The following is a 24,680-nucleotide window of genomic DNA, read 5'->3' on the forward strand; positions in this document are numbered from 1 at the left end:
GCAGGCGTAGTCAATCGTAGCAGAGGTCTGGGGACTGGAGATAAACTGGAGAGTAGTCGGGCATAGCAAAGGTCTGGGGTTGGAGATAGGCTGAAGAGTAGTCAGGCGTAGCAGAGGTCCGGGCTGGAGATAGGCTGAAGAGTAGTCAAACAAAGCAGAGTTGAAATCCAGAGAGTCAGTCCAACACATAGATAAGACAGGAACGAGGAAGACAGGAACTGGGAACCACAGGAATCAGGAACATGAAGTAGAGAGGATTTTCTATCAGCAACAAGTACTCAGAGTACGAGGAGACCTGTTGCAAAGGCAACGCTATGGAGTGAGCTTATATACACTGAAAAGTCTGACATCAGCATCTGGGGCCGTGGCCAGGTTCCCGCCGCAGGCCCTTTAAAAGGATTAGCGATGTGCGTGCACACGTGCCTAGGGAGGGGAGCAGCGCCGATGGCGGCATCTCTCTGCGAACCACGCGGAGAGGCCCGACGAGCAAGGACATCTTGGCTGGCAACACTGGGGACCATGGCAGAGCCGGAGTCACCGGAGGCGACCCGAGATTGAAGCTGGCGGCCCACCGCTGCTAGTGAAGAGGAACCAGGGGCTGGAGTCCATGCAGAGAGGTGAAAGGGCTGCGCCATGGGCCTGCCGCAGGCAGCACGAGTAAAACTTCACCAAATGCTTTTATGAACAGCCATGTTTTAAGTTTTTTTTTAAAAGTTGAAAAAATGGGTTCCATTCTTAACTCTATTGGCATCGAATGCCATAATTTCGGCCTGGCTAGAGATAAAGCTCACTCTCGTACTTTATTGAGTCTTGCGTTTTCAAGGATGGGATGGTTTCAAAGTCCTTCTGCCCTGACCGGAGTTTTCTTTGCGGAACATGAATGTATAGTAATGCATTTAACCATTCTATATTCTTATTATTCAGAGATTTATGGATTTATTGGATTATACACAATGCTTTGTATTGTACTCTGTAAATTATGGGAAGCCAGTGAAGTTTTAAAATAGGTGTCATATTATCATATGTTTTAGTCCCAGTCAAAACTCTGGCGGCTGTGTTTTGCAGTAATTGAAGAGGTCTAATAGATGACAGAGTGAAAACCCAATAAAAGCACATTGCAATAATGCAGTTTTGAAAAAATTAGCAATTGCAATACAGTTCTAAAATCACTAAAAAGTAAAAGTGGTTTTAATTTCTTTAAAATATGTAATTTATGAAAACCACTTCTAACTGTGTTAAAAATACATTTTTTTCATATTGAGTTTGCTATCAATTGTGACACCTAAATCTCTGGCATGGTCTTTTACAGTAAAGTTTCGATCATTGACATGTTTTAAAGTACTCATTGTTTGACTTGTTACTTAATAAAATAATCTCTCATTTGTCCTCATTTAAAATCAGTTTTAAATTAATCAACAGTTGTTGAATGGCAGAAAAATACACCTTTAACAATTTCAAAGCATCTTCTATAGACTGTGTTATTGGAACCACAAATTGTACATCGTCTGAGTGGGATTAACCCAGACCTTCTTTTAGGTCTGGGTTAATCCCAGACCTAAAAGAAGTTTGCATATAGGTAACACATATACGTTGAAGAGAGTGGCTGATAAAGTTGACCCTTGTGGAGCACCTGTTTCTAACGGCACCTGTTCTGAGAATACATTTCCTGTTTTAACACTATACCTCCGATTACTAAGATATGACCTGAACAATTTAAAAAGTGTTCCAGCTAAAGATGTGATTCAGCTGAACCTTTCGGTTTGGCCTTTGTTATCAGCCCACCATGGGAAATTTTGTTTTCCCGCGGTTCACGTCAATTTTAATTCGGCTGCCCCAAAACGATATCTGAAACCAGCCCCGACCCTTCCAATTTAATTAATTAGAATGGGTTTGTAAAAAACAAAAGAAAAGAAAAAGAAACCCCCCCCCAAACCCACCCCAACCCTTTAAATTTAATTAAACGCAACCCCCCACCCTCCCGACCCCCCAAAACTTGCCTAAATTCCCTGGTGGTCCAGCGGAAGTCCCGGGAGCGATCTCCCACTCTCAGGCTGTCAGCTGCCAGTAATCAAAATGACACCAATGGCCCTTTGCCCTTACCATGTGACAGGCTATCGGTGCCATTGGCCGGTCTCTGTCACATGGTAGGAGCAATGGACGGCTGGCACCATCTTAAAATATGGCGTGGGCCATCCATTGTTCCTACCATGTGACAGGGGCTGACCAATGGCACCAATAGTCCCTGTCACATGGTAAGGGCAAAGGGCCATCGGCGCCATTTGATTAGTGGCAGCCAACAGCCTGAGAGGGGGCGATCTCTCTCGGGACCCTGCTGGACCACCAGGGACTTTCAGTTAGTCTTGGGGGGTTCGGGCAATCTTGGGGGGGGGGGGGGGTTGCAATTAATTAAATTTGAAGGGTTGGGGTGGTTTGGGGTGTTTTTTTAATGTGCCTTTTCTCCCCCCAAAAAACGATAAAGAAATCACACAAAACTTCGTGGGTTTTCTTATCGTTTCATCGCTCCCCCGAAACGCGACAAAATAAGAAATATCATCTCTATTTCTTATTTTGTTGCAAACAAATGCACATCCCTAGTTCCAGCAATATCTATTTCTGATAACCTATAAAGTAAAATATCATGGTCGATTATATCAAAAGCAGCCGAAATATCTAACAAAAACTAAAAGATACATTTGACTGGTCCATCTAAGGATGGTGTTGGACAAAGATAAAAGTAAAGTTTCGGTACTGCAAGTAGGACAAAAGCCAAATTGTGAAGGTAATAATGTCTTATGTTCCTCTAAAAATTATATTAATTGCCATTGAACTACCTTCTCAATTATTTTGGATAACATTGGCAAATTTGAAATTGGCCTAAAGTTCTTAAGTTGATTAGAATCCAGACTCTTATTCTTTAAAATAGGTTTATAATGGCGTTCTTTAAGATCTCTGGTAGAATCCCTTCTTCTAATGATAAATTTACAATATTTGCCATCGCTCTAGCAATTATGTCGGATACCATTTTCAGGTGTTTAATTGGTATAGCATCTAAGGGATGGGTTGCAGGATTTAGTTTTTTTTTTTTTATCAAACACTCTATTTCCATGGAGGATATGGATTCAACATAGACCATTCACATCCTGCTATTTCCTCAAGGACAATCTTCTGTTTCTTTATGGGATGAAATCTTTTAATTAATTTGTCAATTTTCTCTTTAAAAAAAAGAGCAAAATCTTGGCATTTTATTTCAGCTGATTCAATATTAAACACTGATTCGGTTTTATCAACTCTTGTACATATGAATATAGTACTCTGGAGTGGGGGGGGGGGGGGACACACACGACCTCAGTTATAACTCCTGTGTCAGTAACTGGAGGTTTCTGACCTGAGCGGGCATCAGAGGAACAGCTTGCCCTGGAAGGACCCTGAGGACCATAAGAGGAGGTGCGCTGCAGCGTGTGAGAGGGGGACCTTAGTAACAACGCCTGTGATGGTAACTGGAGGTTTCTGACCTGAGCGGGCATCAGAGGAACAGCTTGCCCTGGAAGGACTCTAAGGATCATAAAAGGAGGCACGCTGCAGTGTGCCGCCACCGGCATGCCGATGCCACACGCCAAAGGAGCGCACCGCTTCTAAAGGTTTTTCTTCCCCCATTTTCAAAGGATGGGAAGGAAAAGGAAGGGGAAATCTATACCATCGGTTTCAACATCGACTCCAATGTATGGCCCAATGTATTCCCATGTGACCAGAGCTAATTCACCACTTTGGGAACTGAGTACCGAATTAGCTGGGATTTCAATATCTCCAGCGTGTTCTCCACCTTCCAGGCCATTAGCTTCACCGGGTGTGTCTTTATTTAATTCAAGTTTACCTCAGAATGACTTTCAAGACCGAGGGGACACTAATAGTAATATGATTGAGTTGCAGTGGGAGATGGGTTGTATATCTGGAACTGGTGATTTACTAACTGGAGAACATGAGAACTTGGGCAATATATTGTTAGCAATAATAGATATCCAACCTGTTCCTGAGCCTGTGATACTTAATTTAAATGAAGAGGAACTACTAGTGAATACATTGGAAGAACCTTGCGAAATCTCACTTAAAGACATTTGGAGAGTAATTACTAGAATTGATAATGCATTGACTAGTTCCATAAAATCTATATATACAGAGAAAGCATCTCTTAAGTTGTTGGAAATAGAAAATAGAACTTCTAAAGTGGAAACTGAGGTTAAAACACAGTCTGGTGTTATTGCCAGTATTCAATTAACTTCAGTATCAACAATTAAAGATAGTTTAATAATACAAAAAATGTGAAGTTTAGAGAATTATATACGATCTAAGAACTTAGGATTGTTGAATTTCCCTATAACTCGCTTCCTATCTGGAATCGAGTTATTTAAAAAATATGCAATAGAGAATTTTCAATTTTCAAGTGAAAAGAGATTTTTGATATCTAATGCATATTATTTGCCACTTAAGAAAAGAATAGTAAATAGAGAGGAGGGAGCTATCGATGTTTTAACACCCATCAATAGTCCTAATATCTCCTCCTTTTTGGTTGCTGATGAAATACAAACTAGAGCCACATTTGTGGTTACTTTTGTATTAGATTCAGACAAAGATTTGTTCTTCCGACAATTTTTTAAGTTTAAAGGATTAAATTTCAGTGGCTAGAAGATCCAGATATTCCCAGACATTTCGAGAGAAACTCAATTAAGAAGGAAGGAATGTATTTTGTTGAGATCTAGGGTATTGGATGTTGGGGCAACTTTTTACTTGAAATTTCCCTGCAAATGTGTTGTATCTCTGCAGGGTAATAAATTTGTTCTCTTAGATCCTCTAGATCATGAAAGATTTATTAATGATAAAAAGAACCCAGTATGAAGGAAAATGAATGGGAGTTCTGACACAGTAAATTTTTCTTTTTATTCTTCTTTGCCTTTATTTCCCCCCATAAATGTGGACTTTAGTAATAAAGTTTATACTTAAATTTCTTTGTTATGATGTTGCCTCGGATATACTATTCCTGTCTTATTATTATGAAATGTAATGACTTGAAAAGTAATAAAGTGTAAATTAAAAAAAAAAAAGAATATAGTACTCTGGGATTGTATGCAAAATCGTGTATCCTTTTGGCATGAAAATCTCTTTTTGCATTGGATATTTTAGTTCTATTTTTAGTTAGGAGGCAGTGGTAAGAAGCCAGAGTATCAGAGTTGGGATTTTTTCACCAGTATCTTTCTTTTTTACGTAAAGCCTTCTTTAAATCTCTAAGTTCATTTGAATACCAAGGAGCAATGGTTTTCTTTTCTGGTTTAAATACTTTTTTTTGTTAAAGGACTAATTTTATCAGCTAACAAAATGGTATTTGATACCCAAGATGAAACAACCATGTTAACATCATTCTAATATAAATTACCAACTACTTCCGTGATGTTTTCAATTAGATCATCAAGCTTAGGTAATTTACGAAATTCTATGGGACACGGTTGATCATGAGGTAAATTTTTACCCTCGACGCCTCTTAAAGTTGTCTCAATTAGAAAATGATCAGACCAGGATACTGGTGAGCACTTAGAGGACAAAGAACTATCAAAGAGATGATTTATAAAAATCAGATCTAAAAGTATTGTTATGACTGTCGCTGCCCGACGTCTTCACTCCACCCTCCTTACCTCTTTTGCGACTCCTCCCGCAGTTGATGGGCATCTGGCTGCCGCGGCATCTACCTCCTGTCCTCTCCGGCAACCCCAGTCCGGCTTGGGCGCTGCATCCATCCATGTTGTTCAGCTACCATAGGGTGTACGCGTCGCGTGGCCCTGCTTCTTATGCTTTCTTTGGCGAGAACCTCAGGGGCGTCCCCCTGTGATGACGTCACGCATCCCGGATACAAAAGCCTAGTCTGTTTGCTAGCTAATCGAGTTAGCAAGGTCAGGATTCCTTACGGGTGGGATTCGCTCTCTGTACCTAGCAACTCTGCCTCTCCTTAATTGGTCTTACTCTATCGGGGTACCAGTTCCTCGGGGGCCTCTCTCTTTTCTTTCAGGTCACTGTCTGGAACCGGTACTCACTCCTCGAGGGCCCATGTTCCCGGACTCTCTGCTTGAGCTTCACTTCTGCTTGGAAGATACTGCTGCCTACACCATCAGTGAGTTTCCATCTATTTCTCTCAGAGCTGTTCCCTGGAACCAGGTACTCGCTCCTCGAGGGCCTGCCTCTATTCCAGCTTCTGTGTTACCTTCCGGGAGAAACCGCTGTGTGAGTAACCAACCAACGAGGCTCTATTCCAGAACCCTGTGTATGCTCCACTGTACTCATTATCTCAGTTTCTCTCCACTACAGCACAGGTATTGAGGGATCGCTGTTCCAGTGTCCTGAGGGACTACAAGCCCAGCTGGACTTCATCTCTACTCACTACTGCCACCTCTGGTGGCTCCTCAACTCTGTTTAATAAAAGATAATTCTGTTGTGTATCCTAAAGCTAAGCCTGACCTGTGGCCCCTCATGGGACCCCCCCCCCATGGGCGTGGTCAGCAGCCACAGTGTCCAAGGGTCCACCCAAAACCTTACAAACAATAACAGATTGCTAACTCCATGGATCCGGCAAAGCTCAATGCCCTGCGGGCCATTCTGGGCCTGGCCTGGCACATTTTTGAATAGCAAGACGCAATGAAGAGACTCACTTCAGCATTCCATCAGTTACATGCACATAAGACCCAAGGCGCTACTTCCAGTAATGAAGTAACTTTGAAGACTGCTGTACCGCTGGCTGCTCCAGTTCATTTCTCGGGTGAGATTCAGAAGACCAGGGGCTTTCTAAACCAGTGCTGCATGCATTTTGCATTACAGCCTTCTCACTTCCCCACAGCTTTTGCCAAGACTACTTACATTCTATCTTATCTTGATGGAAGGGCCTTGTGTTGGGCCTCTATACTGTGGGAATGCAAGGATCCTATTTTGCAGGATATAGATGGATTTTTGGACTTATTCAAATCTTATCTTGATGGAAGGGCCTTGTGTTGGGCCTCTATACTGTGGGAATGCAAGGATCCTATTTTGCAGGATATAGATGGATTTTTGGACTTATTCAAATCCGTTTTCGATGATCCTGCCCGGGTGACTGTTGCCGGTTCTGCTCTGGTGGACCTGAAGCAAGGCAACCGACCACTGACTGATTTTGCGATAGAGTTTGCTACAGAACTCTGCTGGGACCTAGCAAGTGAGTATTTCAAGTGAGTATTCAGAGGCCTGAATACTCACTTGAAAGATGAGCTGGCCGCTCGTGAAACACCTGACTCCCTGGATGAACTAGTGGCTTTGGCAACTAGGATCGACCACCGGCTTGTGATAAGGAGGAAGAACTCCAGCCTAATAGAGGACCAGGACAGAAGGAGGCTAGTGATAAACCTTAGGGGTGTGCATTCGTTTTGAACTTAAATGGAAAACCAACTTTTTTTTTTTTTTTAACTTAAAAAAAATGATGAGGCGTAAACGATCGGATTTCCAACTTATTCAACATAGCTATGTTGAATACGTTGGAAATCGCGATTGTTGATCTAAATAAAAATTTAAACCCCTCACCCTCCTTAATCCCCCCCCCCAAGACTTACCAAAACTCCCCAAGCTGGCCAAAAGTTCCGTGAGGGTCCGGGAGCGGACGCGTGGGGAATCACGTGACATCCGCGTCACTCCGACGTGACGCCGACGTCACGTGGTCCATCGCGGTTCCGCTCCCGGACCCCTCGTTGGGCCCAAAAGGCACTTTTGGCCAGCTTGGGGGGGTCAGGAGGCCCCCCCAAGCTGGCCAAAAGTTCCTTTTGGGCCCAACGAGGGGTCCCGGAGCGAACCCGAGGGGAATCACGTGACGCCGCGTCACGCCGACGTCACGTGATTCCCCTTGGGTTCGCTCCCGGACCCCTCGTTGGGCCCAAAAGGCACTTTTGGCCAGCTTGGGGGGGTCAGGAGGGCCCCTCCAAGCTGGCCAAAAGTGCCTTTTGAGCCCAACGAGGGGACCCGGAGCGAACCCAAGGGGAATCACGTGACGCCGCGTCACTCCGACGTGACGCCGACGTCACGTGCTCCTTGCAAAGGAGTTCAGGAATGGCGTCCTGACCCCGCTGGACCACCAGGGAGTTTTGGTAAGTCTTGGGGGGGGGGGGCGGGATTAAGGCGGGTGAGGGGTTTAAATTTTTATTTGCACATATGGACATAGACTCAACTTATGGAATTCTCCATATGTCCATATTGACCGCAAATGGGACCCCCTTTCGACTTATGGACTTATGAACTTAAACATTTGGTCTGCACATCCCTAATAAACCTGCACCTCGGATGGTTCCAATAATTCCTGCTGCCAGTGGAGATAAACCGATGCAACTTGGTCGCCGTCATTTGACGTCCAAAGAGAGAAGACTTCGGAAAAGCCATGATTCGTCCGGGAAACGGATGAGCCTAAGTCCTGCAGGAGGACTGTTCTTAGGCCTTACTATGCCCTCTCCTCCGCTCTCTTTCCCAGTCTCTTTGATCTATGGACTGTCAGAGTTTCAAACTCTTGCCCTGGTGGATTCAGGGGCAGGAGGCAATTTTATTCTTCAACACCTAGTGGAATATCTGAAGATTCCCCTCGTCACTTTGAAGGTTCCATTACTCCTTTCCTCCATCCATGGGGAGCCCTTACCGGGTGATGTGACTTACCAAACTGTACCAGTAACTCTTTGCACCAGAGCTCTCCATACCGAGTCAATTCCCTTCTTTGTGTTAGAGAAGGCCATGCACCCTATCGTCCTGGGGTTACCCTGGTTGCAGTCGCACCAACCCCAATTTGACTGGGCATCCTTGGAACTCTCCTGCTGGGGCCCAGGTTGTCATGGAAAGTACCTTAAGGAGATTGCTCCTGTTATCTGCATGCCTACAACTCCAGTGATGCCGGGACTGCCGCCCCAATACACATCTTTTAGTGATCTGTTTTCCAAAGAAGCTGCTGACATTCTTCCTCCACATAGGTCCTATGACTGTGCCATAAGACTGAAACCCAATACTGAACCTCCTAAAGGACGTGTCTATCTACTCTCAGCGATTGAGAACAAGGCGATGTCCAAATACTTCGAGGAGAATTTACAGAAGGGGTTCATTAGACCATTGAAGTCTCCACCTGGCGCAAGCTTCTTCTTTATGGGGAAGAAGGACGGTACTTTACGTCCTTGTATCGATTACCGAAGTCTGAATGAGATCACGATTAAAGACCGCTACCTCCTGCCTTTAATCTCGGAGCTGTTTGACCAGCTTCAGGGGGCCAAAATTTTCTCAAAACTCGACCTGAAGGGGCCTACAACTTAGTTCGCATTCGCAGTGGCGATGAATGGAAAACAGCCTTCAACACTCGAAACGGCCATTTTGAGTACTTAGTAATGCCCTTCGGCCTGTGCAACGCACCAGCTATATTTCAGAACATGATGAACGGCATCTTGTGGGACCTGTTGTACAAGAGTGTCATGGTATACCTGGATGATATCCTGATATTTTCTCAGGATTTGCCCACTTATCTAGAAGATGTCAAGCAAGTACTACGCCGACTCCGTGAACACCGGCTCTACGCCAAACTATCCAAGTGCGAATTTCATAAAGACTCCGTGCTTTTTCTTGCCTATAATGTGTCTAAAGATGGCTTCCAGATGGATCCTCAAAAGCTAGAAAGTATCAAAAATTGGTCCCAACCTACCAGCCTGAAGGCTCTGAGACGATGTTTGGGGTTTATCAACTATTATCGAAGCTTTATAAAGAACTACTCTTCTTTAACAGTACCCTTGACCGCAGTGATCCGCAAGGGTGCCAATGCTTCAAAATGGTCTGCGGAGGCCATTTCCGCTTTTGAGAAATTAAAGACTGCCTTTTCCACAGAACCATGCTTGCAGCATCCTGACCCCAACAAGCCATTTATTGTAGAAGCTGACGCTTCGGATGTCGGCGTGTGGGCTGTATTGAGCCAAACTGGAGACTCTAAATCCTTATGTCCCTGCTCTTTCTTCTCATGACGTTTCTCCCCAGCAGAGAAAAACTATGGGATCGGAGATAAAGAGCTCTTGGCTATTAAGCTAGCATTTGAGGAATGGCGGCTTTGGCTCGAAGGTGCTCAACATCAAATAACCGTATTCACGGACCATAAAAATCTAGCGTATCTCTGCCATATGCAATGTCTTAACCACAGACAAGCTAGATGGTCCTTATTCTTCAATCGTTTTGACTTTGTGCTTAAATATCGCCCCGGAGACAGAAATACCAGAGCTGATGCCTTATCACACTCCTTTCTCTCGGAGGATGTGCCTGAAGAACCTCAGCACATAATTGACCCGAAGAAAGTCATCTTGGCGACTACACATTCTGTGCCCGCTGGTAAGACCATCATGCCTAAACACCTCAGGAACAAAGTGCTCTTTTGGGTGCACGATTCCAAGCTGGCTGGCCATCCTGGTCAATGCCGTACCCTGCTCAAGATCCAGAAGTTCTATTGGTGGCCTACTATCAAGAAAGATACCCTATCTTACGTGGCATCTTGTACCAACTATTCCAAACATAAACCTGCTTCTGGCCAACCCGTGGGGATTGCTGCAGCCACTGCCCGTTCCGGAACAGCCCTGGTCACACATCGCTACTGATTTTGTAGTCGATTTACCTCCTTCTGGAGGAATGAATACCATCTTGGTAACAGTCGATCGCTTCAGGAAGATGGCCCATATCGTGGCGCTGCCTGGCTTACCTTCAGCCTTGGAGCTTGTGAAGCTCTTCATATCGCACATTTTTTGCCTTCACGGCCTACCAAGACACATTGTTTCAGACAGAGGATCTCAATTCACAGCAAGATTCTGGAGGGCCTTGTGCAAGTTATTCGACATCAGCCTACACTTCAGCCTATCATCCGCAATCAGATGGCCAAACAGAACGGATGAATAGAACCTTAAAACAGTTCATGTGAGTCTACGTGAGTTGCCGTCAGAATAACTGGGCTGAACTGTTACCTTGGGCTGAATTCGCCATTAATTCTCATCCAGCAACATCAACTGGATCAACACCTTTTGAAGTGGTATATGGACACTCTCCAACACTGCCACTTCCACTGAAGCTGTCAGTGACGTCCCCAGCAGCTCAATCTACTGCTGATGAAATCCATAACCTGAGGATTCAGATGAAAGACGTGCTAGTTAAAGTGAGTGACCGTGCTAAGAAGTTTTATGATGCTCACCATTCTCAAGTGCCTGACTTCAAACCAAGTGACAAAGACTGGTTATCTACCAAACATCTCAGACTGAAGTTACCCTCCACTCGTTTTGCTCCTCGCTACATTGGACCATTTCCAATCCTCCAACGTCTTGGCAACATCGCTTACAGTCTAAAGCTACCACCCGGACTAAACATCCACAACGCTTTTCACGTTTCACTCTTGAAACCTCTCATAATAAGTGAATTCTCTTCCAAGACTCAGGAACCACCTGCCATTAACACAGAAGATGACCTAGAATTTAAGGTCAAAGAGATCCTTGATGACCAAAGACGAGGCAAAACACTTGAATACCTTCTTTCTTGAGAAGGTTTCGGCTCCAAAGAAAACTCTTAGGAGCCTCAGGCTAACATCCTTGATAAAGAGATGCTCCATCAATTTCATCTCGCGCATCTTTTGAAGCCTAAACCTGGTACCCGCAGAGGAGACCGCTCTTTGAAGGGGGGGTACTGTTACGACTGTCGCTGCCCGACATCTTCACTCCGCCCTCCTTACCTCTTTTGTATCTCCTCCAACGGTTGATGGGTGTCTGGCTGCCACGGTGTCTGCCTGCCATCTTTTCCGGCATCCTCGGTCCGGCTTGGGCACTGCATCCTGCCATGTTGTTCAGTTACCATAGGGTGCACACACCGTGCGGCCCTGCTTCTTAAGCTTTCTTTGGTGTGAACCTCAGGGGCGTCCCCCTGTAATGACATCACGCATCCCGGATACAAAAGCCTATTCTGTTTGCTAGCTAATCGAGTTAGCAAGGTCAGGATTCCTTATGGGTGGGATTTGCTCTCCGTACCTAGCAACTCTGCCTCTCCTTAATTGGACTTACTCTATTGGGGTACCCGCTCCTCGGGGGCCTCTCTCTTTTCTTTCAGGTCACTGTCTGGAACCGGTACTTGCTCCTTGAGGGCCCATGTTCCCGGACTCGCTGCCTGAGCTTCACTTCTGCTTGGAAGATACCGCTGCCTACACCATCAATGAGTTACCATCTATTTCTCTCAGAGCTGTTCCCTGGAACCAGGTACTCGCTCCCCGAGGGCCTGCCTCTATTCCAGCTTCTGTGTTACCTTCCGGGAGAAACCGCTGTGTGAGTAATCAACCAACGAGGCTCTATTCCAGAACCCTGTGTATGCTCCACTGTACTTACTATCTCAGTTTCTCTCCACTACAGCACAGCTATTGAGGGATCACTGTTCCAGTGTCCTGAGGGACTACAAGCCCAGCCGAACTTCATCTCTACTCACTACTGCCATCTCTGGTGGCTCCTCAACTCTGTTTAAAAAAAGATAATTCTGTGTTGTGTGTCCTAAAGCTGAGCCTGACCTGTGGCCCCTCATGGAACTTCCCCCCATGGGTGTGGTCAGCAGCCACAGTGTCCAAGGGTCCACCCAAAACCTTACAAACCATAACAAGTATGTCCTGCCTTATGCGTGGATTGATCTACTATTTGCTTTAGACCAATCGCTGTAATGGTTTCTAAAAAATTTTCACATGTAGTAGTAAATGGTATCATATCTATATGCAGATTAAAATCACCCAGTACTGTGGCTGGTATATCCTGAGATAACCTTTCACTCAAAAATTATGTTAGAGTGGAACAATTATATTCTAATAAGCCTGGTGGAGCATAGATTAAACATACTTGAAAGAGATAACTTCTAAATAAACCGATTTCAAAGGGAAAGGAGCTTTCAAAATGCTGCCTAACTAATTTGAATTTTTTTATTGGCAATCAACATAATACCACCTCCTTTTCTTTTAATTCTGGATATAGAAAAAATATCATATTGTCATTGTGCCAACTGATTGATTGAAACTAAATCTGTCTCTTAACCAGGTTTCTGTAATACAACAACTATCTGGTGATTTTTCTGACAAAATATCAATCGGGACTGGTATTTTTTTAGTTAAAGATTGAGCATTAATCAGAATTAATGACAGCAAGGCAGTATAAAGAGTATATCACATTTTCTTTATTGTTTACGTTTTGAATAACCTGTCTGTTCCCATACTTTCCATTATTTGTAATGACACTAATGCAGGAAGACTCCATTTTATTATTTTTTTTTAACTCACCAAAAGTGTATGTCCCAGATCAGCAAGTCCGATGCTTCAGAAAGACTGTGGTCAGGATTTTGATTCGTAGGTGCCCAGATGGTGCACAAAGGGGTGCACTAAGGGGCATTCCCCTTTGGTGCGCCCCTTTGGCATGCTCCGCCCAGTGCGTGGCACCTTTGGCATCGGGACTCTGCCTTTATCCCGTGTACCTTGATGATATTGGCGAGTGGGAGGGACAAGCCCTCGCGGGAGGCAGAGCAGCAGGTCTTAGAGACGAGGCAGTCAGGCGCAAGCAGGTGAGTTGAATGGCTTCTGATGATCCTCAAGGCAAGTTCTCTGGGTAGAGGCAAGAATGACAGTGAAGCCTTCAGCGTCAGGACTCTGCCTTTATTCTGAGCACCTTGATGACGTTGGCGAGTGGGAGGGACATGCCCTCGTGGGGAGGCAGAGTGTTATTATTGTAATACTGGTTATTATGTGTTTGTTTTGCTTTTGTGTTATTTCATGCTGTATTTTATATTAATATTATTGTATGTCACCTAGTCTCTTAAGTCTTTAAAAATAAGTAAATAAACAGTTTTTCATATATGGACAGACTAGATAGGCCAGCTGGACTCTATCTACTGTCATTTACTATGTTATCAATGGAGTAATTGTCATAATCTGCAAATTGGGACAAAAACTGCACATACTTTTTACCAGTGGGCTAATAGCCAATACTCAAAGTGAAAGTACGTGAGTATTCAGCACTAGCCGGACAAGGTTCCCCGGGTAACTCTGGTCAGCCAAACAGAAGGCCTAAAATTACATGAATAACCAAAAGAAAAAAAATGTAGCAGGGCCAAATGGTACCAGAGTTGGATCCTCCTCCCTCTTACCCTATACCTCTCTATGTCATTGAGTTCTGAATAGGGATTTGCTTCTTCCCTATCAGTGATGGGACCAATCCCCTTCAGAACTCACTAACAGGGAAGGAGCCAATTTCTGTTCAAAACTCTGTTCATGATGGAGTGAAGTGAATAAATGAATATTAAGTGCCATTTCCTATATCAGCTGTACTGTCACTTAGTATTCAGCCCAACCTGAGGAGGTAAGATCTGCTCTTCCTCTTACTGCACTTCTGGGGCACTTTTGGTTGTTTAGGGGGTGGGGGTGGGAATTTGTTGCTGCACTGTTTTTTTAGTTAGGAGATATAGGTGGTGTGGCACGACCTGTTAAATATTTTCTCTTGGGGAAGTTCGGGGGAGGGGAGGCCCAGCATTGCTGGCCTGCTATATCAGGTTTTTCAATATTCAAAACCCTGGTGAGTGATAAAATTACCAGGATAACTATGTCTGGATAATTTTAGCCAAGTATATTCAGTGGCACTTTCTTGGATGAGTGCCTCTGATTAACACTGGTGAACAAAGTTTTTGTTCCCTTCAAGCTTTTTGGTGCTCCAAATAGATTTTTTGATGCTGATCACAGATATTACTTCAAAATTTGTACATCACGTAAGGTTTTTGAGAAACGGATAATTGTGAAATTTTAAAACAATCTCGCGTACATATATTTTCTTGCTGGACTGTAGTTTTTATGATTTTTAAAATTCATGTCATATTTTTGATGGCCATAAGCAACGTAACATGTAACAGAGACTAACTTTTTCTAAAATACACCAAAAAAACTCTGTCTGATCATGCCAGAACTTGCACGGGCAAGCCCCAGCTCGGCTGCAAGATTCCAACTTGTTTCCATGATGACGCAGCCTTATATCAGCAGCAGCAACGAGTAGTCTCCTATGCAACATCTGTGTGAATGAGTGAATCATATCGCTAAAACTGTTGAGTTTAAAGTTTATAGATTTAATTTCATATACTTTATGAAATGTCACGCCAATGTCATAATAGCCGTGATATGTTTTGTTACATCTGTGGTGAGTTTACTCTGAAATCACAGAAAAGGAGTATGACTGCAGTCACTAAGAAGGCATATGAGTTATAATTTGGGTGCAAAATTAGTGACCAGGACAGAGGATGGCCTCCTCATATCTGTCATGCATCTTGCGCCAGTAGTCTGCAGGCTTGGCTGAAAGGTATGCGATCATCTATGCCGTTTGTCATCCCAATGATATGGAGGGAACAGAACTGTTACTTCTGCATGACAAATGTGTCAGGATACTCATCAAAGAACAGCAAGTTTATTGAGTACCCTAACCTTGCAGCGGCAATGAGACCAGTGCCGCATGACGACAGTCTTCCTATTCCAAACCCGCCAGAGGTGTGGACACTTGATGACAAGGATGAGGAGATAGGTAATGATGGTGAGACATCGCAGATGGAAGCTGCGTCTGATCCTGACTTTGTGCCATCAACATCCAGCGATCCTCATTTAATATCTCAGTCAGAGCTGAACGATCTGGTCAGAGAGTTGGCTTTATAGAAGAGTCAGGAGGAGCTGCTTGGGTCAAGGCTGCAAGGATGGAATCTTTTGTCATCTGATATGAAAATTTCAGTATTTCGCAGCCGTCATGAAGATTTGACAAAATATTTCAACCAAGTAGACAGTCTGACTTTTTGCTGTGACATCAATGGATTGTTTTGTGCTCTCAGATGTAACCACGACCCAACAGAATGGCGACTGTTTATTGATTCATCAATCTTAAGTTTGAAGGCTGTTTTGCTGCACAATGGCAATATCTACCCATCAATACCTGTCGGACATGCTGATCATATGAAAGAAACATATGAGAACATGCAACTACTGCTGAACCACATTGAGTACTTGAGGTACAACTGGAATTTGTGTGGTGATCTCAAGGTAGTTGCAATTCTACTGGGTCTGCAGCTTGGTTATACCAAGTATTGTTGCTTCCTTTGTGAGTAGGACATTCGAGCAAGAGATTCGCATTACATCAGAAAAGTCTGGCCTCTCCACAAGAAGTTGGTTCCAGGGCAGAAGAATGTTGTGCATGACCCATTGGTGGATCCAAGTAAAATATTTCTTCCACCTCTGCACATAAAATTTGGGCCGATGAAAAACTTCATTAAGGCAATGAACAAGCAAAGTAAAGCCTTTGATTATTTGTGGCAAATGTTTCCACACTTAAGTGATGCCAAGATAAAAGAAGGTGTTTTCGTTGGCCCACAAATCTGAGCTGTGATGGACAGCCACTTTGATGGTCTTCTGCAAGGTACAGAACGTGTTGCATGGACAGCCTTCAAGAATGTCGTTTGTAACTTTCTAGGCAACAATAAGGCAGCAGACTATGTTGAACAGGTTGGAAATCTCCATCAGGCATACAAATTGATGAAGTGCAACATGTCATTGAAGATACATTTTCTTCATTCCCACTTGGACTTCTTCCCAGACAACCTTGGCGCTGTGAGTGATGAACATGGTGAAAGGTTCATCAAGACATTGTCAAAATGGAGAAACGGTATCAAAGCAAGTGGAACCCCTCCATGCTGGGTGACTATTGTTGGACTCTCATCCATGAAGCGTTGGACACTGATTACAAACGAAAATCTGCGGCAAAACATTTTTAGCTTTGTTTCTGGTACCAACATTGCCATTATAGCTTATGTCGCTACAGACACATAAAAATGCTTAATGTATATCACACTTTTCTGGCAAATGGTACATGATACAGACATAATAAATGCATATTTATGTTCATCTTGTTAAAATCTACTTGTTTCACTGAAGGTTGTGGAGGAAACAAAATGTTGCCAGAAATTTGTTTACCAGTTTTATCTGGGTCTAAGTTACTTGCATAAAGTTATCTGGATAACTTTGCTGCTCACAGGAATTTTGAATATTGACTTTGATATTTTCTGTACTTAAAAAATACTCTGGGTGTGCCTTAAGATGATACATTAGCTACTTCATAAGCATTAATCAGCCATGATTTTCCTGTAACTGGAATTCTTTTTTATATCTCCTCCTGGAAGGTTTCTGTTTCCGTTAGTTGCTTCAATATCAAAGATTATTTTTAGGAATCCAGGATGAGGAATGTTAGATTTTTTTATAATTCTTTGCCAAAGTTTGCTTACAGTCAGTATGAGAATTTTCTTACTCAGTCCTGGAGGCTTTCCCAGCAGTTTGATTTCCCTCTTTATTCTCGGTAGAAAGGATTTAAGGAGTTCCATATTTGCGTGGGCAAAGGAAAGTCCCTATGCTTGAGAAAAACAAAACAGTATTTTTATTTTGTCTAGATCATTTGTTTTATCAGTAGGGATTAGTAAAAGTGAGGGCCTTGAGATCAAAATGGGGATTTCCACAGTATTATTGACAAATCTTCATCTCAGTGAGCACATGATTTGAATTCAGATTTTCTAATAAAATTATTGACCGGATGGGTTTAAGTCTGTATAAATCCATACAGCCCATGATTAAGGGGCTTCAGACTTATTCATCCAGTTGTATTAGTTATTACAGTGGTTCCCAACCTTTTTTTGTTTCATGACACACCTGGCATAAGGTTGACTTTGTTGTGGTACACAAACCACTTCCCCATCCTCACTTTCGCTTTTTTCCCCTCTCCCGCCATCCCTCTGGCATCATCACCTTCCCTCTCCCCCACCCCTTGGTACCATCACATTTCTCTTCTCTCTTCCTCCAGCCCCCTGGCAACATCACCTTCTCCCTTCCGTCTTCCCCCACCCCCTGGCATGATAATCACCCCTCTCCCCTCACATCATCATCTTCCCTTTCTCCCACCCCTGGCATTATCATCACTTTCTTTAGCCCTCCACCTCTTCCCCCTATAACCCCTGGCATCATCATTATCATCCCTCTCCCACCATCTCTTCCTTCTCCCAATCTTCTCCTTCCCTCTCCTTCTAGCCCCACCCCCATCATTATCACCTTCCCTCTCTCCCCCACCCCTGGCATCATCAGCACCTTCCTTCTCCCTTCTCCTCACCCTGAGCATTATCATTAGCTTCCCTTTCCCTCTCCCCCACCCCCTAGTATTATGATCTTCTCTCTCCCTCCCTATCTTCTGCAGCTCTTCTGTTCTCATCTTCATGCCTTTCCCTCTACTCTTCACTCCCACCCTCTGGCAAAATTTCACCTTCCCTTTTTCCCACCCCCTGGTATCATCATCATCAACTTCCCTCTCACCTACCCCTTGGCATCATCACCTTCCCTTTCCCTTTCCCTCTCCCTCTCCCTCCATCCTCCACCCCATCCCCCTCATCATCACCTTTTACTTCCTGCTTGCATCATCATTAATATCCTCATATAAGGCTATGATGACCTCTGAGTTTAACTGGAAGCGCTTCTTCAGCCAGGCACATGAAAGTGTTCCTGGGCCTGAAAATGTATTGGGTAGCTGTTCCTGTGCACTCTGTAACTACTTTTGACCCTTTCAGGATCAGGGTTTCTCTGTTCTCTTCCTTCTCCTCCGTCTCAGGATCTATCAGCTCTTCTCCTTCTCCCATCTCTCTGCCCTCTTCTCCTCCTGATCTTCTCCATTTCTCCTCTCTTCTCTCACTCTCTCTCCTTTCTGCTGCATGACTAGCACCCAAGATGCCTCCATCTTCAGATTCACAATGCAGGCTAGCAGCTGAACCCTTTATATAGTAGCAGAACACTGGAAACACCTGGTGCCAGGCATGAAGGAAATTATCTCCCTTAGCAAGTATGCTTTAATTAGCATGTGCACGCTAAATTGAGCATGTTCAGTCATGTTTTCCCAAGCCTCCTCCTCCTATCATGTGAAGATTATATAAGGAAGACCAGCTACTAGGCCAGCATAGCAGAGCTGATGGGAGAATTGGGAGAACAGGTTGAATAAGATCCAAGAAGGAGAGTTGTGGAGACTATAACCCTTCACTTGTCTTGTTCTTTGGTCTTTTTTGTGTGATTGCTTCTGGTAGTTTGAACTTTCATCTATGTTTATTTATTTAACAGTTTTATATACCGCAGTTCAGGTAACAGAGTTACTAATCACTTCGGTTCACATTTCAACAATTACAATGACAGTATAAAGTATAATGTCTTACATAGACAGGGTGAATGAAACTTGTTTAATAACTTACAATGAACAGGGAGAATACAATTTATATACAAAGAACTTGGAGGAACAATGTGTGAAATCGTTGGGCCTGTCTTGGCGAGGCCTAAACCTAACTGTCATGACGTTCACTGGGAGAGTGAGCTGAAGCGAATGGATTATTAGTGTTGGAGGGATGTTGTGGATATGTCAAGGGGAAGGGTCTTCCTTAGGGATTTTTAATAGGATAATTGGGTTAGGAGAATGCTTGGTTGAACAACCAGGTCTTAAGTCTTTTTTTGAAGGTGGGTGTTGATTGTTCGAGCCTGAGGTCTAGTGGGAGTGAGTTCCAATGCATAGGGCCAGCGGTGGAAAGAGCTCTTCTACTTAGTGTTGTTTTGACAGGATGGGCCTGTAGAGTGCCTCTCTGACCTAGTCTCATCGGTCGGGAAGTAGTGTGAGGCTACAATGGGATCGTGAGCTCAATTGGGGTGGTGTTGTGAATGACTTTGTGGATGATTGAGAGGGCCTTGTAAAGGATTCTATATTTGATTGGGAGCCAGTGAAGGTTTTTAAAAATGGGTGTTATGTGGTCCCTTTTGTTGGATTTTGTTAGAATCCTTGCTGTGGCGTTCTGTAACATTTGTAGCGGTTTCAAAGTGTTAGCTGGTAGCCCAAGCAGCAATGAGTTGCAGTAATCTATTTTCGAGAAAATGATTACTTGTAATACAGATCTGAAATCCTGGAAGTGTAGGAGGGGTCTTAGCCTCTTTAAGACTTGGAGTTTAAAGAAGCATTCTTTAACGGTGTTATTGATGAAACTTCTGTAGTTCAGTTGATTATCCATGATGACCCCAAGATTTCTGACCTGTGGGGATAAGACTGGAAGAGCTACGGTGTTTGAGTTAGATAATGAGAAGTTGTGTCTGGGGTGATGAGAAGGAACTCAGTCTTGTTGGAGTTGAGTATCAAGTTAAGTTTTGCTAGAAGGTTGTTGATGGATAGAAGACAAGAATTCCAAAATAGCATGGTTTTTTGCAGTGAGTCTTTAATCGGTATGAGGATTTGGACGTCGTCAGCATATATGTAGTGTGTTAGATTAAGTTTGGAAAGGAGTTGACACAGATGGAGAAGATAAATGTTGAGTAATGTTGGAGATAAAGAGGATCCTTGCGGGACACCAAGTGTGGATCTGAAAGGAGAAGACTCTTTGCTGTTGACCTTAACTTTGTAGAACCTGTTCTGGAGGAAGGATGAGAACCAGCTGAGGGCGGTGTTTTTGATGCCGATCTCGGAGAGACGATCTAAGAGAATATCATGGTTCACTGTGTCGAATGCCGCCGTTAAGTCGAGAAGGATGAACAGGCAGGATTGTTTTTTCTCGAGGTTCCTGAGAATATTGTCTGATAGTGATAAAAGGAGGGATTCAGTGCTTCGGGATTTACGGAATCCTAGTTGAGATGGTGAGAGTAGGTTGTTGTTGTCCAAGTATTCAGAAAGCTGTTTATTGACTATTCTTTCCAGGATTTTGGTGATAATTGGAAGATTTGCTATGGGGCGAAAGTTGGCTGGGTTATCAGGAGAAAGATTTGGTTTTTTTAGCAGTGGTTTCAGGATGGCAAGTTTGAGTGGGGTGGGGACAAGGCCCTGTGATAAGGAGGCATTGATGACCTGTGATATTGGATTTGAGATGTCTTTGGCACTTGCAATCAGGAGGTTAGCTGGAATCACATCTAGCGGGTGGGCAGAAGGTTTAAGTTTTTTTAGTACGTTTTCAATCTCTAAAGTGGAAGCAGTCTCAAGGGTCTCAAGGCTTGTGGTGAGTGGTAGGGGGGGTAAACAGATGAGGTGGGGTAGGGGCTATCCTTTCCTTAAGCGGGTCAAGGAGGTTAGAAATTTTGTTCTTGAAGTAGGTGGCCAGTTCAGTAGCTTTACTTGCTGCTTTGTCGTCTGGAATAGCGAAGGCGGGTGGTTTAGTGAGTGAAGCAACCAAGGAGAAAAGGGCTTTTGGGTCGAAAATAAAGTTATGAATTTTTTGTGAGTAGAAGTCCTTTTTTGTCTGAAGAATGGAGATCCTGTATTAGTGCATAAGGGCTTTAAAGGCTGCAAGGTTTGAGGTTGAGGGGTTCTTGCGCCATGTCTTTCCTCTGTTCCTGAGTTCACGCTTTAAGGTTTTTAAATTTGGAGTATACCACAGTATTTTTGTATCCTTGTTGGATTGGATTGTTTTGGTAATTAGAGGGCAAGTCAAGTTTGCCACTTTGTTTGTGATTTTGGACCAAGAGGCTAAGGCTGAGTTGGTGTCTGCGAGGTCCAGATGTATTAGCTCCGGGGTTAGATGGGAGATGAGAGTTTCCGGGTTGCAAAGTTTTCTGAATTGAATCGTGGATTTCTGGGAGGCCTTAGGGGTTGGTGGTTTAGTAAAGATAAATTAATTAACTTGTGATCCGACCATGGTATTGGCCGGCAGGTTGTGTTAGAAGTGAGGGTGAGGCTTTGGTTTATAAAAACTGGTCGGGTTGAAGAGCCTTTGGTTACTCATTGTAATCAATATGGACATTCTTTTAATGATTTGAATTTCTGTGTGATCGATCAAGTAGTTCAACATTGGCGGGGTGGCAATCAAGGTTTATACCTGCTCCAGTTAGAACAACGTTGGATCTATAGATTAAACACAGTTTGTCCCTCTGGTTTAAACACATCACGGCCAGGCCCTTACCTCCGGATTCCCGGACCTACTCCCGCTTCCAGAGGCCTTGTTTGCGGCCTGGTTGGCGGCGTCCCTGCTGGGGCTGTGCCGCTGCAAGCCCTCCTATGGACGCCTGGCCCCTAGGCGCCAGTGCGCCACTTGGGCGCTTTTCTAGGCCGTTTCCCACCAGTGGTGACTCCGCCCAACTTCTGACATCAGACGCCGCGTCCTTGATAAGCCGGCCGTGGCCATCCAGTCTTTGCCTTGCAACGGGTTAGCTTCTCGGTTTCCTGTTGCGCTGTGCCCTGGAGTGACTCGCTTCGCTTCGTCGCTCCATTCCTGCTACAGTACCTGCCTGGTTCCTGCCTGCTTGCTATAGAACCTGCCTGGTTCCTGCCTGCTTGCTACAGTACTTGCCGGTTCATGTCGGCCTGCTTGCTACAGTACCTGCCTGGTTTCTGCCTGCTTGCTACAGTACTTGCCAGTTCGTGTCGGCCTGCTTGCTACAGTACCTGCTGGTTCGTGTCTGCTTGCTACAGTACTTGCCGGTTCGTGTCGGCCTGCTTGTTACAGTACCTGCTGGTTCCTGCTTGCTTGCTACAGTACCTGCTGGTTCGTGTCTGCTTGCTATAGTACCTGAAGCCTGCTACAGTTTCTGCCTGGTTCCAGTACCCGAATCCTGTTACAGTTCCTGCCTGGTTCCAGTACCCAAATCTAGCTCCAGTTCCTGTCTGGTCCCAGGACCCGAAGCTTGCTACTGTTCCTGCCTGGTTCCAGTACCCGGATCCTGCCACAGTTCCTGCTTGGTTCCAGTACCCGAGTCTCACTACAGTTTCTGTCTGGTTCCAGAACCCGAACCCAGTTACAGTATTGCTACTGTCTTAGTCTGGTTCCAGTTACCTATCCTGATCCACAACCCACCTAAGTCCCAGCGGCCGGGCCCCTACGGGCTCCTCCCAGGGGGGCTTTGGCTTCCAAGGGTGAAGCCACCTAAGTCCTAGCAGTTGGGCTCCTATGGGCTCCTCCTGGGGGAGTACCAGCTTCTAGGGTGAAGAGCATCTACGTCCTGCCTGAACATCTGCCTCCAGGCCTGATGTTCACTAGAGACTTTGACCATCTTTCCCAGTCTCCAGCAGGTCGGCCCAAGGGTCCACTAAACAAAGACTCCCATAACAGATTGCAAGGCCATGGACTCGGCGGATGCACCCGCTCCCTCGGATCTGCCTGGGTTGGCCCGGAGGATGCTACAGCACCAGAGCTGCATAGATACTTTGGCAGCCGTGGTGGAACGGCTATCCTCGCACCTGGTGTCCTTGCCTTCCGCTGGCAGGTCCCCCGAGGGCTCCTCTGTGACTCAGCTACCGGCACCCTCTCATTATGCTGGTGATTTAAGGACCTGCCGCGGCTTCTTGAACCAATGTTTTGTACGGTTCTCCTTGTTGCCTCGGCAGTTCCCCTCGGATGTGGTGAAAGTGGCATATATCTTGTCCCTGCTTGATGGGAAAGCCTTAATCTGGGCTTCTCCCCTCTGGGAAAACAATGATTCTTCGCTAACGGACTTACAACTGTTCATCACGAACTTTCGCCAGGCCTTTGATGAGCCCGCCCGAGTAACCACAGCTACGTCTGACCTGCTGCAACTTCGTCAGGGGGCTCGCTCCTTGGCAGATTATGCAATGGAGTTTCGGACTTTAGCCCAAGAAGTAGGTTGGCAAGATTGTAGTCTCAAGGCCATCTTCCTGGAAGGCCTCTCCGGACGCATTAAGGACGAAATTGCTGCTCGAGACCTGCCGGGGGACCTCAATGCCTTGATTGAGTTGGCTGGCCGCATTGATCGCTGCCTACAACAACGGGCCAAGGAGCAACGCTCCTCCCGCCATAGTCCGGCACAAGGGCCAAGGCTGGTGCCTTCGCCCAAGAGTTCTCGTCCAGATGCTCCCACCTGCGAACCTATGCAGCTGGGACGGGCCCCGCTTTCCGCTGAAGAAAGGCAACGTCGCCGTTTGCTGAAGTTGTACTTGTATTGTGGCCAGAAGGGCCACTTCTTGGCACGCTGCCAGGAGCGTGCAGAAAATGCCAAAGCCTAGGAGATCGGGAGGAGCTCCTCCTAGGCTGCACTACCGCTCCTCAGTGTACTGTTCCCGTTACCTTGGAATATCCTGGAGGTTCCTTTGAGACAATGGCATTCCTGGATTCTGGAGCCGGAGGTAATTTCATCCTGCAGGACTTAGACTCCCACTTGCGTATCCCTACGCTCAGACGGGAGGTCCCGTTACAAATTACCTCTATCTAGGGGACACTTCTTCCAGGACCTGTCCAGATGTCCACGGCACCCATTACGGTCTGCACCAGGGTGATCCATTCGGAGGAGATAGCCTTCTTAGTGTTGGAGAAGGCTGTCCACCCTGTGGTGCTAGGGTTGCCGTGGTTACAGAAACACTTGCCAACGATTCAGTGGGATACGCTACAGATTCTCAAATGGAGTCCTTTTTGCCTAGCTAATTGTATGGCAGGATCCAAGACTCCTGTACTACCTTTGATGCATGCTGCCGTGAATCCTTTGGCACCTATCGAGGACTCTGCGGATGTATTCCTTAAGCCCAAGATGGAGTTTCTCCTGCAGCATCGTCCATACAACTGTGCTATGGACTTGCTGTCTGGCACTATGTCCCCCCGAGGAAGGG

The sequence above is a fragment of the Rhinatrema bivittatum genome, chromosome 2 (assembly GCF_901001135.1).
Source record: "Rhinatrema bivittatum chromosome 2, aRhiBiv1.1, whole genome shotgun sequence".
Classification (NCBI taxonomy): domain Eukaryota; kingdom Metazoa; phylum Chordata; class Amphibia; order Gymnophiona; family Rhinatrematidae; genus Rhinatrema; species Rhinatrema bivittatum.